This window comes from Anopheles moucheti, chromosome 3 (assembly GCF_943734755.1).
Source record: "Anopheles moucheti chromosome 3, idAnoMoucSN_F20_07, whole genome shotgun sequence".
NCBI lineage: Eukaryota > Metazoa > Arthropoda > Insecta > Diptera > Culicidae > Anopheles > Anopheles moucheti.
In genome coordinates, this window is record NC_069141.1 from 85559398 (window position 1) to 85576786 (window position 17389).

General features: G+C 44.6%; 1 protein-coding gene across 1 annotated transcript in view; it reads left to right on the top strand.

Moving 5' to 3' along the window:
• LOC128302208 (uncharacterized) overlaps window positions 1-17389 on the top strand; it is a 79243-nt gene that overhangs the window by 35059 nt on the left and 26795 nt on the right. Inside the window, exon 3 of the mRNA XM_053038968.1 lies at window positions 5742-5761. The gene's annotated coding sequence lies outside the window, so the exon portion shown is untranslated. The remainder of the gene's footprint in view (window positions 1-5741; window positions 5762-17389) is intronic.

Genomic DNA, 17389 nt, shown 5'->3' on the forward strand with positions numbered 1-17389 from the left:
AGTACATCACAGAACGGAAAATTACATTTTTTCTATCAAAGCTTACGAGACAGTGTAGGGGACAATGTACACGTCGAAAGTAAATATTAGCCCATCAAGCGTAGCAGTTAGAAAAAAAAACGGAATGAAGGGAAACATAACACAATTCCCACATCGTTTCATGTCAAATCAGTCAATTAAAACTCAATTCATACAAATTCAATTTCAAGCGCTTGGGACATTAATTGAATTTATTGTAACTCAACGTACGAACAGTGTCAATTATTATGTGCTGTTGACAAATAAGCGCACCGATAGCGAGTGACGGAACTATGTCCCTTTACTTATGTCACATGAAAGTAAATGCGAAAGTTCGCTGGATTGTAACGTAATATTGCTTTCACCGAGTACGAAAAATTACACCTTTTTAACACGTTTTTCAACCATCTCGTGTTCAAAACGTGTTTGTGTCAGCAAAGTGGAACCGAGTAGCTATAATTTTAGCTCATTTTATAAATTCTTTAAAGACATGCTCGTACTGCGTTGGAAAGATGGCAGCGATGGTGTAAAGTGGCTGGCTGCAATTAAGGTGGAATTTGGTGGCTGTTAAACCGATTACTTCACGCTTTACCTCTGAACCGGTTAAATTATTATAGCTGAATGTATGTCAACTGGCAACGCGAGATAAAAGGGTAGCATAAACACCACTGCCCATCATGCACCACTATGCCAACCTGCAAAAGAAAGTAAAATAAATGACACAATTTATGGAAACTTTTGTAAATGTTAAACGTATGATATTGTCGCCAAACAAATGGGGTCACGTTTTGGAAGTAACAACATGGCAACATTTATCAACATAATGATATTTACTCTCACCCGATACGAGAATCAATCGTCTCGCTGAGAAGGCTACCATATTACTATGTCTCACTTACTGACCCTTGGCTCCATTGCAACATAAAAAACAAACCCCCAACCGTCATGCGGTCCCATTGTCCGCCTGTCCCTACTCTGTCGCTCCTTTTACCCCTGAACCGCCATTAATCTTTACTCGTCTTTTTTCTGTGTCCCGAATGATTTATTTCTGCAAATCTGAACCAAACATCACATCGATATCGATAACATCCATTCATGTACCTTTGTGTCCTTTTGGCAAGAAGGTAAAAAACAGGGCACAAATAAATGTCATCTGGAAAATATCAGCAAGAAGACCCCAGGCAGCATAGTTAAAGGGCTTCACACGATTTGATGGAAGTGTACATTCCATTCCGATTCGAAATTCCATTCCAAAACCACTGACTGACCACACAAAACGTGAGCCTTCGCCCGCAAAACGCTTCTGGAGGAGTAGAAAGGAAGGAAGGAAGGAAGGAAGATGTTATGATCGTGCGGTGTGTTTTCGGTGTTCGTGGCCGTGTAGCTGGCCCGCTTCCCCAGAGGAATAAGGATGGATACAATAGCAACAACACACACAACAACAAAACCGCACCTCGATTTATGAAACAAATTGCCACCTATTAGTTTTCTCGCTCCGAATCGCATTTTTCCATGCACGAATCACATTTTGCTCCATTTTAACGCTCGGATGCTGTATCATTCACCGCTGCCCGCTGCCATCGCATTAATGGGTAAGATTAAGTGACGGCAAATGGTAGCGATGGCGAAAAAGCAACGGCACCACTAATATGAACCCATTTTTTGCCGTTGTTTTGCTTTTTGTTTTGCGCCCGTCTCGATGGATTTAGGAATTTTCCGAATGCAATGCGCGGGAAGCGCGGGGGACCGACCGAGTCCTTCCATCTTATCCCGGCGCGATTGCTAGCATTAACTTACTGACCTATATTTAGCCGTTGATGCGAACGGCACTGCATCCCTCCGAGAACAGGTAAGATCGCTCTCCATCACGTTACTGTTGGGAAGCGTGTTTGGACAAGAAGAAAAAAAGTGGTCTAAGCATTCTGTAAACGACTCCAAGGCGATTCCATCATCCCCATCAGGGCCCCGCGAGGCGAAGAACAGAAAGAGAAATCAACGATGCACATACACCGTACATGAGGGCACACACAGTGCCACAGAATGTCAGTTCCGGCAGTAATGTTGTATCAATGTCAGAGTACCTCGGACACCCTGTTTTTTTATGAGACACTGTGCGGTGACGTGCGGTTACTGCATCATATCAGCGATTCAAACACAGGCTCTTTGGTGAGATCTCCACCCACCTACGAAGGGCTCACGCTATAATCAGCTTAAAACGGACCAGGAAGCCGCACCATTTCGTTCCACTCGAATCGGTTGATTTTAATGCTTACGATACTGGCGCGAGCCCAGGCCTCTTCTCACCTGGTGGATCTCTGATGCGGAAAGAAAAAGTTTCCGGATTTCGGTATCTGGCGATGCTCAGCCCTCTGTGCCCGTCCATGTCCGTGACTTGTTGACGCAGGCTTGTAAGTTATTGCGCCATAAACACGTGAGTGAGAAGTTTTTTTTTATCGTGAGAAACGGTTCGATACACGTACACCGTGGCGTGTGGTAAAAGGCCGCCAGATAAGACGAACGGGTATTGGGCCATGGGGCGAATGGATGGATGACTTTCATCACCTTCCAATCGGCCGGGGCGGATGTGCCATCGGTACAATCTCATTCACACAGCGTCAGCGTGTGGAGGCTGTGCGCCACGTCATCTCTCTAATCGGGGAGGTTCCCGGGGTCCAGCCCAACGCGTGCCCTTCGTGCGAGATGATGTTTTTATTCCCGCGAACACGCTAACACGTTGACGTGCGTTATGGCCGCCGATAAAGATCCACAAGGGATGCAAGGGATGACGCGGCGATGGGTGCGGTTTCATGTCAACGTGATGTGATCTTTAGGTGATGCATCAAGTTGTCTTTATGGCACATGTTTGCGACCGGGTTTTGTGGGATACATGCCGGAATTTCTTTTTCACCTCGAGGAAACTTTGCCCTTCGTCTAGGGTTGATTGCGAGCGACGGGATGATAACTACAATTGACCTTATAAACCAGTATAATGTTCCGGAGTTTACTAGCCCGAGAGAGAAAGCTCACTCATGGCTCAGAATGTGTTTACACGCGGCGGTGTTACATATGTTCATCGCTGTAAGCACTCCCATATCGGAAGTGGCCTATCGTGCCTTATCAGCGACGGTCATTGATACCATCGTTTCGAAAGTGGTCCAATACACACAGCGCGAGTAGAACCGTTTTTCCGATACATCGCCACCGTTTTGCGTGCTAGTCATCGAGATATCCACTTTACCACAGACGGCCTACAACAGGTTTCCCACCTACGACGCAACGCTGCAATTGAAAAGTGTGAGTGTTTGATGATAAGCCACTAGCGCTGAATTACAGCACAAATATTTACCCCCAATGAGCCTCCATCGTGATCGTTTTTCACACGGAACAACGGGCTGATTTGCGTACCACGGTGCGTTGGTACAGTGCCCGCAGCAACAAGTTTCTTCCTGCCTTTTTTTTTAGCCGCCATTAAGGCACAAAACCGAACCCTAGTGGCTAGGCCAAAGCACACTTAGTACAGGTGTGTGAGGGCGATAAAGTGAGACCATCTGGCCCGGAAGTGATTTTCGTTGTTGTTTTGTTGTTGGAAGTGACCGTTGTTATCGATTGAATGTTGCATGTGCAATGGGTTGCACGTTTTTCCTGTCAATTTCCACATATGAATCATGTGGTTTTTCTAGATTAGCAATTTTCTTGTTGCTTTTTTAGGTTTAATCAATTAAATCAATTATCAATAAGCATTTAATTAATCTTATCAGTTATCTTTTAATGAGTCGAGCAATAGGATGTAGAATTTTATAAACATCTTAGGATATTTTAGTGTCCGCACCATATCTCACAGTACATGATCAATCTATTCTATCTATCCAAGCAAACACCTTTAACAGATGTTTTAAATGTGCTTTAATCGGCACTCACCATTTGCGTGTTCATTTACAGTACGCTAGTATAGAGTTTGAACAAAAGACAAGAGCCTCCGTTCAACCAAAGCAAACAAAAACATTGAGAACAACATCTAGTAGGCCGTAAATACAAAAGCTGTAAGCAAATAACCACTCCAACTTCCATTCAGCGCTGGCAATGGAAAAACAGTGGAAATCACCCGGGTGTCACGTGTAAATCATCTGCACATGAGTTTCTCCCGTTTACCATCCATCAACGGAATCCCGGAACCCCGGGTCGGAACGTACGTGTATCACCGCAGACGTGCCATAAGGAGCCTCTTTCGAATGTGCCTTTTAGCGCTTACGCGAGTTAGCAGGAACCTCTTGTGGCCAAGCCTTACAAATCACCCGATAAAGAACCGTAGTTGCCGTGCGTGTCAAACACTGTTGTGCTGCACTTATCCACCCATTTATCCATCTGGGACACCCAGCTGACATCCGCCATGGGGACGCCATGAGGACGGGGTTTTTGTTGGTCGAAGGCGCCATTTTACGCGCACACCAAACAGCTTCCCGAACCGAACCACGCGAGTCTTATGAGACGCGCCATGAAACAAAAACCATTTACAGCTCATTAACCGCCACGCACATTTGCACGCGGAGTAAAGTGTTGGACGGTTGGCGCACGGTGAACTCTGTCACCGTGGTGGAGAATTTATGGCGGAAGGCCTCGGCCATCCACTCGAGCCCGTACAGGCAGAATCACTTAAGTTCTCGACGAGGGAGTCAACGGTGCTGCTTCCGGATTTGCATGACCATAAAGGGTCGGTTATGCAAACATTATTATAGCCCGCTCTTTTCCCATGGTGCGGTGTTCGGGAGGGCGTGCGGGGTAAAGAGGAAACATGAAAATGGCCAAAGGTGGTGTGCTCGTTTTCTGCAAAGGGGCACACATAAGTTAGGTCGGTCAGTCACACACACACACAAGCGCGCATAACGAGCGGGAAAACTGTATGCTCGCTGAACACGGGCACGGAAGTGTGAAATCTTATTCCGAGGGCATCTTTCGTTCCAAGAAAAACGTTATTTCGAAAGGAAAACAACATTGGCGTTGTTGTTCGTGTGGAGTGTACTTTTTTAAAATGAGCAATGCCCACCTGCTGTCCGCTGCAGACAAATAATCAGCAACGTGACGTTTTTCTTTCTGCAAACTCGTCCTACTTTCTCTTCTCTTCAGTAGGTAAAATTTCTTTTTAAACGCATTTAGCCAACGCACGGATACGATTTAGCAACAGTAAATGAACAATATTTATTCATTTTTTCATCTGTAATAATGCGTATCGTTACCTCATTGATATTCAATACACACTTCCCATTGTGTACGGCCGGTGTCAAAGTGTCACGAAACACTGTGTCATAAAAACAGCGAAACATAAATACCTCAGCATCGTCAATAGAAGGCAAACACACGCAAAAATGCAGAAAAACATTCTTCACCATCCTCCGTGTTAGCTGCCACTAAGCGGGACACATCATCGCCCGGTGCAACATGTGTGAAATGTATGCAAATTGCAATCTATATGCGTGACTACGTCTGCATGAATAAACGTTTTGTGCACCCTTTTATCACTACATTTTGTAATTTTGTACCACTTATCCGTGCTGACAACTTGTCGAGGAGATTAAAAATATCGCAACAAAGTGTCCGTTAGTAGGAGAAATAACTACATATTTATCATGTAAAGTTTCTAATAATGAGTAGAATAATATCATATATTTACTGAGTTTTTAAAGAAGTTGAATATTTTTTAACAATTGCTTTACTTTTTTTCATTTCAGATTGTCCATCCTATACGAAGGTGAGTTGATTCGTTGAAGAAAATATGGAGAGTAATATATGGAAAGAGAATCTTGTTAGTTAATGATATGTGAAGAAATTGGAAAATATTCTATTTATTGATTAATTAGCCATAGAACTCACCTTATGGACGAATCGATAGCATTTTGGTCCAATACAGCAATTCTTTCGACCTTAGTTCTGAACTCTCGATGGAACGAGGACTCCAACGAGTGCACGAAGAAGGATCTTATCAGCAACGGGGGAGAGAAAAGGATTTCTTTTTTGGGTCCAATAAAGACCCCTTACGAAATCCCCCAAAAAAAGGATATTCAGAGAAAGATTATGCACATAAGAACGAGGAAGATTATCCACCTCTTCAACATACGGTGAATAATACACTAATAACCTTAATGTTTGAGTTTCTGTAAATCGTGCTAAATAACATAAAACACCCGTAACAATCCTTTAGGGTTGGAAAATGGTTGACATTAAATGGATGATTTGCATGAAATTGAACGTTTGATTGCTTGGATTGATCTTCGTCCAACCTAACACATTGGTCGAACGAGTGATGTGTGAGCAATCACATTAAAGCAACCGAAGCAGGCCGATGGAGCAGTTGTCCACCGGGAGTAGAGCGCTTGCCGCTGTAAGAATTTAAATATTGCGTATCATACGAATCACGCGTGCAAGTTGCAATACGCACGTCACGTTTCCAGCGCCGCTGACGGATACGGAAAGGTGGGCAAAAGTAGGCCACAAGGGAAGAAAAAAGGGCTCTAACAAATTCTACTCAATAAATCGTTTGCTAGGAGTGTTATTACTTTAAACACACACGCACACGATGGGATTGGTTTTGGATTGTGAAACACAAATGGCGACAGATCAATGCTTGATATCTTCAGCAGTACATACAACTGTTATGGTATCTTCAAGAAAGCATTGCAATAAAAGTAGTTTTAAATTTCAAATAATAAGCTAAACGAGCAATAATAACGTCTGCACTTATCTTTCAGTTGCAATATTCCTTTCCACTCCTTGTGCAAACTTAATCATAACCCAATCATACAAACAGCTCACAAATTAATCAATTTAAAATGCTCTCGCTCCATCGGTATTGGTTTGTTGGCAAGGCGCACAGAACAAAACGAAATCCACGCCAAAAATAAAAAAAAAACGGGGCGGCAAACATCAACAAAAACCGCAACCAAAGAGGCAACAGCAATAGCACAAAAGGATCATAAAGAATTAACAGTTAATTGAACATAATACACATGCCAACGCTGATGATTGTTGTTTGACGATATTATTGATTTCGCGAAAAGGAGAAACCCCTTAACCATCGTTTTGCCTTGCCCACACGCTCATTTTACCTATGTTTCGCGAAATTAATACTACTCAACCCGCCCCGGAGGTAAGCAAGCGGTATCGATTGCGCCCGCTTGCAAATGTCCTCCCACTTTTTTCTTCTCTCTCACTGTAACAGCATCCCCAGCCCCGGTACCGGCGGTTTGTTTGTCTCAAATCAGCGAGCTTGCCTATTTTATTTTATTTTTATTCTTTGGGTTCCCTTTCTTTCCCATTTCAATCGACGTTTTGTGCTTGCTCGCCCAAAAAGAAAAGAGCTTCAAGAGGGAAGCCACAACCGAAGAGGGTGGTATTTGTAAAATGTTATTAGAAGAAATCGGTAAGCATCAATCAATCAATCAAACCGAACGGTTTCCCAACAAAAGGTGCGAGACGGTTTTGCTTTCCATGTTGTTTCCGTGTGTTTCTTGCCCCCCTGTTTTGTGCCACATTCTTTGTGCCACGCTTTGTGCTGGGCGGTGCTGCTGCTGGCTGGATTCGATTTGTATTCCAATGGCGTTGGAGAAAATTCCACACGGCTCAGCTGATTCATGGCTTCACACGCGTTTCCGATATGTAACCGTACCGGCGTTTGTAGCTGTTCAGTTTTTCCAGCTGGTGTTGTTGGTTGTTTGTTTCTCTTTCCTTTTTACGCGAGGTGTAACACCCGTAACACCTTTTTAGCTTTTCAGTGCGCGACCCGGAGCGAGAATTGTTGCTGGATTCCGTACCTCCCACCATGAGAAAGCGAAGCCGAAGGTCTTAATCTTAACCTTCGTCTTTTCAAGAGTTGTACTGCGCAGCGTCTAACGGCACCCCATTCCTGTGAGGATGAACCTTTGCTGAGTGAATGATTCTTGTCCATCATTCATCATATTGCAAACCAGACCAGCAGCTGCACATTCTGCCAGCTGGGCGAAGCTGTTAATCGCTCTTTTGCAAACTCATCGCCAATCTTCATCATCCGCGGAATCCAAACTCATCTCCGGGGGCGTAAGGTCTCAGCGGCTGTACCCTCATCCGCTCAGTGGCACGGCACCAGCTGGGATAGTTAGTGGTGGGTAGTGGGTAGTGTTAACGGAATGTGACATCCGATTACACCTAACGCTTATCACGATCTTCTCCAATTTACATGAGCGCACACACAACCAGCAATCCCAAGGAAGAAAAGAAATTAATGTTTGTCTCGAAAGCAACAGGAACGGGGCCAGAAGGTAGCCAACAAGAAAGTCGGACTTGTTAAATGTAGGAAAAATAGGACTAGCCAAAGAAACCATTTGCAGGTAATAAAATCTATTTTTCGCAATTTTTTGCAACTTCAAAACAAATTCCAACAGCACAACGCCAATAAAATTTTCCTTTATAATTAAAACTGACAGCATTTACAACTTTCGTTAACGGTACTAGTTCCCGCCTAAGTAGCCACCGTATGAGTTCCTATGAAGTGAGATAAGATATTGTGTCACTTGCCTCGTAAAATCTGGATCGTCATTCAACTCCATCCATACCGGCACGAGATCCAAGATCGCGATCAAAGACGCACCGTTCTAGCTTTAAACTAGTTCTAACCAGCTTCTCATCGTACGGAGGAAGCCCATAATGGACACTGCCTGCACTTAAACCGACTTACTAATGGGCCCAACAGGTGTAGCACATTAAACGGGGCACGTCAACCGGGTGGCAAACCGGTGGACGCGTTCGTTTCGTTTAAATGCGCTCATGAACATTTGCGCTTCCGTGCCGGGTTTTGCCCTTTATGCCATCAACATTTCAACTTAGCTATCGACGTATGCTGTTTTGCCTCATCATCAGCTTTTCGATGCTATCGTATGCGAGGTTTCACAGGTTTCGTGTTGCATTACTGCTGACGGGTTGTGTTGGCGCGTCATCTCGTGTTTCCGCTATTTTCCAAACGGGTAGCCTGTGTAACCGGCGTGGAAAACTTCCGCCCTTAATCGGGAAGGCAAACAAATTCTCCGACAAACTTGTGCGTAGCGCATTTAGGATGGTTTGGTGCATAGAAAGGATAGGTAGAATTCCTTTCCGAAATGGAAACTACTTGCATTAGGCTTAATGTGGAGTTTGATAAGCATTAAACTAAACTAAAAGTTATAGGAATAAGTATTTTTATACCTTTATTCGTTTGAATTAAGTAATTATCGGCGATGCGATTGGAGCTTTCTGCTAATGGTGAAACAATTTAATTTCCTTTCGGATTAGCCTACTTGCGAGAGAGCTACCTCAAACTTTCTGCTATTCCCGGCTCTCTTTTGGTGCCTCTGCTCATACCAACCCACATCGGGCAAGTCCTAGGAGGAATGTTCCTGCTGCGTGCACATTCCGGAACATTCCCCGACAGCCAGTTGTCTGTCCCCGTTTAAGCTTATCTTTGCTCTACTTTGTACCGTGCGCATCGAACCCATGTGTACCGGACGAAGGTTCCGATGCCAACCGAAACCCGGCGATTACCTCCTTGCGGGATACCATCTGCGGTGTAATACAGCAACAGCAGCTGGCACACGAGCACAACACTTCAATGCATACTCCAACGGCGCTCCAGGCGGAACTGGCAGCAATAGGGTTTTTGCATTTGACAGGCAGAAAACGAACCGAGCGTACGCCACGCCATCATAACGCCCCCACCCGGTGATACGCTCCAAAGCTTATCCAACGCTACACTATCGGACCGGTTACGGACGGGTTTTCGACTTGTGCTCCGTGCTGCAACCGCACAGCAAAACTCACAGCAAGCGCTCACTCCACCCTTGAAAGTTCCAAATCCCGGTACGGTTTCTGCGGACAGGGTTGATGACGGCTTAACAGGTAAATTACAGTCCGGCCACAGATGGCGGTAGCACCGAATTAAAGTGCATCCTTTTCGCGACACGGCACCGTCGGCCGGTCGCTTTCTTTTCCCTCCCGGTAGCGCTACCGGAAGGGTGGATTAATCTGAACCGAGTCGGTTGAATAAACGATAGGGCATACGGAATCTTTGGCGAGCTGCCGGTAAGGTGAGATGTGGCTGGACATTAGCATCAGCACACCGATGCCCCTGCACAATAGCGATGAAAGGTTTTGGCGAATCGTTTATGCTGCCTTTGTCCTGTAGGAAGTACTAGACAGTGGAGCTTCTGAAGCAAGCGTAAAACCCCACCCCCCTACGAGTGGATGCTTTAACTTTGCAAAGTTGGATAAGATGGCCTAAAATGAAATTTTAATACAGCTCTCCAGGCGAACCACAGAATCAGGGTTCGAATTAAATCTCGCACAATGAAATACAAATGTCCGTGTACTTTTTGAGGAATCTGATTTGATTTGGGTTTGGGACCGGTTTGAATATGCGTGCTTGAGCGTTTATGCTGGTTTCCAACAGCAAACTGACCTCTTTTTGCTGCCTCTTTTACGACGGCTGACATCAGCAGGGAGTGGTAAAGTGATGTCACAGCTCTGTATTGTACTACTTGCCATGTGTTGTATGAGCGTGGAAAGTGTGCGAAATATTATTGTCGTCAGTTTTGCTTGTGGAGTTTTGTTTTGATTGCATTAAAAATTCAATCTGACCACCCGTCTCTCTTATTTGTCCGTTATCTGCTGCATGCGCGCGTGTGTGTGTACGCAATTTTTGCTCTTATTAATTGCTCCCTTATCCCAGGCTTATCCTCATTATTCTTCCATTTATGTCCTTCCATAACAGCTTGAACAGTTCAAAAGGAATGACAGAATAAAAAATTAACGGAACGATACTCAAAGCACGTTTCCATTCGACAGTCCCCATAAACACATAAAGTAAACGGAATGACGTTAATCCTTCTATGCAGCCCTATTCATTCCATAAACTACCCTCGCGCGTTGAACAGGGTGAACCATCGGGTCGATAATATCGGGATTAAAAAATAAATAAACATATCGTTTTATTGTCCATCGGGGTCCATCTTCCCCATGCATACACCCCCGACCACTTTCGCAACATGCCACCCCTTTTAAAGCCCGATGTCGATTATAGAAATGTTATTGACATAAAAAAAGGAACAAAAACATAATAATTTGCCGACGTTGGAGTGTGTGATTTCGTTGCATACGATGCTTCCCGTACATGGTGACCACTTTCCGCTTAACAAACGATGGTCGATGTTGTTTGGTTTACGGTTGCTAGATTACGTCGGCACGTGGAAAACATTGATCGAACACAGGGACGGACCGGACGTACCGGGAGGCTTTAGATATTAATAAGTAATGCGTAATTGGATCGCGTCCTTTTGCTTCAACTTGCCACTTGTTGCTGTCCTGCAGGAAAGCCACCTTCACCTGGAGTGACATTTAGACCACACACTAATGTCGTCGTAATCCCTGAAATGTTTGACTGTTCAATTCAATTACAATGGGATCGGGCTTGTAAGTAAGAGAAGTACTTGCATAGTTTAGTCACGCCACGATGCGATCGTTGCAGTACTCTTAAATAACGATTAATGCCAATATAATATTGGGGTTATAAACATCTTTTGATGTTATTTTTATTGCATTTTCCAGTGTGTTTGAGTTTGAGTGAAGTTTCTTGAAAGCATACCGTCACTATCACTATAGACTATCTGTAACTAATCCCACTTTAATTTCAAAACCTATGAATTTGTCCTTTTATTTATCCATTTTGTAACACCACCTACTGTAAAATGTTGCCATTTAATTCAATCAACTAATATGAGGTCCCGAAACGTAAGTAAAGCCACATAAATTTATTCACTTATTTTCGATGCCGATCATCGTATATCCTCGTCTAAAGTCATCGAAGCTTCACCCAGGGCACGTTTACAACAATCCCCACGTGGTGGCATGACCTGCGAGTGAACATTACTTACTATGTTTCGATGGAATATTTACGATTATTGTTATTAAACGCAAAATATCTAGCCCCGAGCAAATCCATCCATTAGCCAGTAAGGAGCGATGGCAGCTCGTGCCACAGGCTCGCGGCTTTTTCGATCAACTCACCTGCACGTTTTCCCATCAGTACGTAACTACCTGCCATGAGTCGGAGCAGCCTGTCGTCATGATGCTCCGAACGCCGCTCGTACGCGTCAGCCTGCGGTTGCACCGCGTCATTACAGCGGCCCACCCTCCCCATTTCCGCAGCACGGCGTCAAGGGGTGAGCTAAAACCGCAGGCACTAACTTTGACGTTTGCATGCATGAATCGTGGTGCCGCCCTTTATTCCAATGCCAGTGGTTTTCCAATGATGAACAGTAATGAGGTCCCTTCCGTTGCGGGGAGGGAAGCAATATTGTTCTAAAGGGTGGCAAAGGTACAAGGAAAGTGTTAAATTCAACCCCTTTATCAACGCGCCGTTGTATCCTTTTCTCGTGCTCCGCGTATGTCTTGAGTGGTAAAAAGCTCGCGATTTGTTTCTTTCCCATTACGCTATCGACATGAACCGGAAAAACGGTTACGCATCGGTTCCAACACACTGCCGAACATTGTCAATCGTACCAGAAACAGCTATTGTTATCCGTTTCTAAGACAATAGGAAGTTTTTCCTATCGAATGAACTTCGTATCGTGACCGCAGCATCCCAAAACAAGATCTAAAGTTGAAAAAGTTCCAAAAGGTTCAACTTTTCAGTTTAACTTCACCGTTCGTTCGAATTTTCTCCCAGCTTTCACGTAACGTCACAACTGACGTTCAACTCTGTGAAAGGAGGAAAAGATGCAAAATAACACCCAAATGAAGATGATAACGTACGAGGCGAAGAGCAAAATAAATACCGTATGGATATAATAATCCGCTGCCTAGCCACATCTCCGATGGGACAGTGCGACAGAAGCAATGCATAAAGTTGCATGATTTATGGTGGCCCTTAACGCGCAGAGAAGGGTGTCATCGTGCGCCACACAAGGGTTGTGGCAGGCTAACGAATGTCAAATGGAGGTGGTTCAATTTTCCATCAACGCTTTACGCGGAATGGGCCAACGACCACCGACGAAGTGAGCTTTGGTGTCACTTTTCCGCCCGGTTGTCTCCCAATCATCACCACGCAAGTCACGGAGCCGTTTCTAATAAAGACATATGCTCGGTAAACATGCTTCGTTGAGGTTCGCTTTTCGAGAACGGCCAAGCTCCGATTTATAATGATTTGTCATAATTTTCCGGCTCCGGTACACGCTCGCCGATTGCTGCGAAAGTTTGCCATCCGTGTTTGTGGCTCGTGCGCCACATAGCTGCTGACGTGCGAGGATCACTTGGTAGTCCGCACTAATTAGTTATTGGAAGGCACTGCTCACAAGCGCTCGTCCATCTCATCTTTATTCTGGTGTCGTTTATCGATGCCGAGCGCGCTACCAAACACAAGTACGGACGGCAACACGTCACAATTTGGGCCAATGCTCATAGTTTTTTCCCCTTCCCAGCACGGTACGTAGATGCAATCTTTGTTTTTGCCTCTATTGAAGGTTGTCAGAGGCTACTACGCTTTGTCTTTGTGTCACATCGTACACACACAAGGGTGGTAAATGAAGGTCCGTCCAGCAGTGTCCGGTTGCGCCCTTGCGCCGCCCGAGATGATGACCGAGATGGCCGTGCGTTTGTTGACTTTCTCGTCATTTTCTAATAACAATCATTCCAAGCGTGCAAAAGTAAGCGCACTCGACTCGCATTACCGAAGCTTTTGGGTCGAGCCTTTGCTGCCGGTTACGCGATCCCGCTCTTTCTGTGTGTGTGTCTGATTTACGACGCACTTTGCGGGGATACTTTTTCTTGCCCACTTACTGAAAACTTCGTGTGCTCGGGGCGGAACGAGGTTCGCATCTTTGACACTCGAATAACAAAGTTGTCAGGCGGCTTTGGTGACCGGTCGCCTTCCAATCGTCATTGGCTCGTCAAGGGTAAGTTGCTTATTTTTTCAAGTAAATTAGTCTGTGGCGAAGGAAAAAGGAAAAACTTTGCCTGTTTATCTGTTTAACTGGCAGTTAACATTGAGACGGGTGATTAGTTAGCTGAAGACGGCTGCTTAGAATTCTGTTTCATATCATCTATGATGGTTTATTTACTTAATTAGCTTAGTTGGCAGAGATATTGCATCAAAAATGACTGATAACACTATTTTATGTGCTTTGTAATAATGAAAAACAAACGTGATTAGTCGTACAATACAATCGGCCATAGATAATTGTACTCCATTACAATTATATTCTTGAATTACACAAATCACTATCCATGTGCCATGAAGGTTCGGAGTAATCGATAATTATGATGGATGATAGAAAAAATATAAATACCAAAAAATAGTCAAGCACGAATTCATTGTGCGTGTTCAGCACAATGAACCAAATTTAGATTGATTAGCGCTCAAATTGATTTCAAAGTTAAATCGAATGAGCTTCCCTTCACTCGTCAGTGTTTAAATATTTTTCATAAGGATCGCGTGAATTGCACTTTAAGTTTACCTTGAAAATTAGCTTCATAGCTATGAAAGGTACGTTAATTACTTCTGTTACACTTTTTTTGAGATTTAAAACTCTCATCAAAATCTATTTGTTAGCACCAAGCGATTAAATCAATTAACTTTTAGCGCAGACCAAAGGCTGAAGCGCATTATCAATCAAGTAAAGTGCTAATTCTTCAACGAACACTTTGCACCCCATCTGTTTGCCGTTCCGATTGTTGTTGGGCCGGTAACTTCCGCTGACAACGGTACTCCCTAAGGGATACTGTCACGCAACATAATTATCCTAACCGACTTTGACAATGATGTCAAGGTTAAGCTTCGGTAGTGCTTCGCGGCCTAAAGTAAGCGTGCCTTTTTTTCTCTTTAATTTTCATCTCAAAAAGCGGATAAGCTTTGCCCGAAGCTGTAGCTCGAATGCGACCAGACAAGCTAACCCAAAACTGCCTCGGTTTATGATAATTGAATTTCCCGCCCCGTCTGCAAAGCTTCTTCCCTGAGGGATTCGTGTGTTCCCTTGTAGGACGGAATAAGGCCACATGACGCGCCACAACGCGGTCAAAGGGAAGAACGATCAAGCCAAATGGCGTAGTAATCGGACAGCGAAAGCAAACAAGCAATGCGATATCTACGCCCGGGGCGGATGGAAAACGTCAGCTCACCGGAAGACGGACAATTTTCCCGCCAGGCGCTACAATTACAACTACTTCTGATCGCTTCAAGGACTTTTTCGTGGAGTGGTAAGAAATGGTTATGCCTGCTTGAAAATGGTAGTTCAAACTGATGGAAGAAAGTAAAACTAACAGCTTTACTCCATTTGAGCTGGATGGCAAATCAATGGTAGAGGTGTATTGACAATGTCCGCTGTGGACGGATCACTCAAAACAAAGTTCCAATCTAGAGCGGCTAGATTGCCTCCAGCGAAAAGAAGTACACAAAGATTTATTGTACGATCCGATTTTGCAGCAAGCACTGGAACGCTAGCTCGAACAAAATGCCCGGGAAAACCGTACTTCTCATCCGTCTCGGAACTAATATCGGAAAGCTTAGCTCAGTGCAGAGATTTTCTCGGACCACTCCGGCCACGGTTGCTAACCTTGGATGGCGCGTGAGCACAGTTTATGAAGAAAAACTTGCAGCAAATCCCTCGAATTCGTATCGCATAGCACGATGGACGTAGCCTGGAAGTAGTTTCGTTTAAGTCCACCCGTGCCCGTTCGGTAACTGGATATTAAACGCTCCTAATACCTTCGATGGTATCCTCTAGCGAGTGAAATCTGGAAAACTTTCTAGGTGGCAAAAAACAATAGCAAAAAAAAAGTAAGTGATGGAGGATTTGTTCCGAATCAGATTTTACTTCCTCCCTGCCTTTATTGGGGTTGAAGCAGGAAGAGTGTTGTTTTTCTTCTTGCGGATGAATACTGCTTTATTAAATCTCAGTTCATTGTTTTAAGAGCGTTTAAGGGTCATGTTGCACCAAACGGGCACTCGTTTCACCCTGTTGTACGGCAGCATGGCAAGCAGCACGTGCAAGGAATGAAACGCCGGGGCTCATAATTAGCATGTTAAATTAATGCTCCAAACGGCCAAATGTTCTTCCTTTCCATGAACGTCTCCGGGCGGCCATCAAAACAGCCGCGCGAACGATGAAACACCGAAGAAAGGATGAATTTTTTACGAGCTTCCGGCAGCCCATCAATTGTGCCCCGATGGTCAACTGTCGAGCGTTTACGAACTTTCGCGCAAAATTTTGGGGGCCTATCGTAATTTGCCACTTGGCAATGGCATTTTGATTGGCAATTAACCTGAACCGGAGCGTTTAATGGCCCGGTTGTGGTGGTTGGTTCCACGGAATTCACCGACCGTTTCCTGTCCGGTATCCTGCACGATCGGCAGGCTCTCCCGTGTGCCTTCGAGCTCAACCGACGGCGATCGGTGTTGGACATTTGAATATTCAAATATTTCGTAAAATATTACCTCCCCTAGCCATCGCTGTCATCGTGGTGCGTGTGATAGGCATGCCGAATGCCCGAACGGGACAAGGATTCCGGGAGCCACCGAACATTCCGAACATCATTGTCCAACAAATCACTCAAAAAACGGCACCACCGCTTGGGACACATTTTGTCGGTCTCTCACTCATTCGAGCTTTCCTGCGAGCCATGGGTATTGAATCCATCTTGTTTCGTTTTTTCGTGGTGCCCCCATTTCGTCTGTTCGAAATCAATTTGCCAACGTCGCTAAAACCCGGACCGTTGGGTCCGGCATTTTTTTTTTCGCTGGACGCCCGCTAAGATAAAGATAGCATCGATCGGTTCGCCCTCCGAAGAAAAGAGCGTAAAAATGGTAAAAAATTAAAATTAACAATTCCGACAAAATTCCTACAAAATAGCAAACCCATTGTCTTATGCTTTGTCCCCTCCACCCGGGGGGATGGATAAACCCGGACACATTCGCGTGCCAAATAACATAAAGCACCATAAAGATATCACCGCGGGTGTTGTGGTTCGGGCGAAGTAAAACAAAAGAAGGGAAAGGAAAATATCCAACCATGGAAAGTGTTTTTTTTTTCTTCGTTTTAATTCATTGTACTACCCGCTCACAAAGAAAGCGACCCACAGTGCCAAACGATGCAAGGAAATTGGACGCTTTTCGTGAACTATTTAGAAAGAGCTGCGAACCCATCATGAGCTCCGGACAGCGCGACATAATGTTCCTCTCGTCCCCTTACAAAAAGAGAAAGAGCGAAGCGAAAATCCCCCAAAATGCTGACCAAGGTGAAGGGGGTCCCAAATTAGCTGTAAATCATTTTCCGCTGATTTGTGGGCGAACGATTAAGTGGAAATGGCAGGAAACCGAAATCGTTCA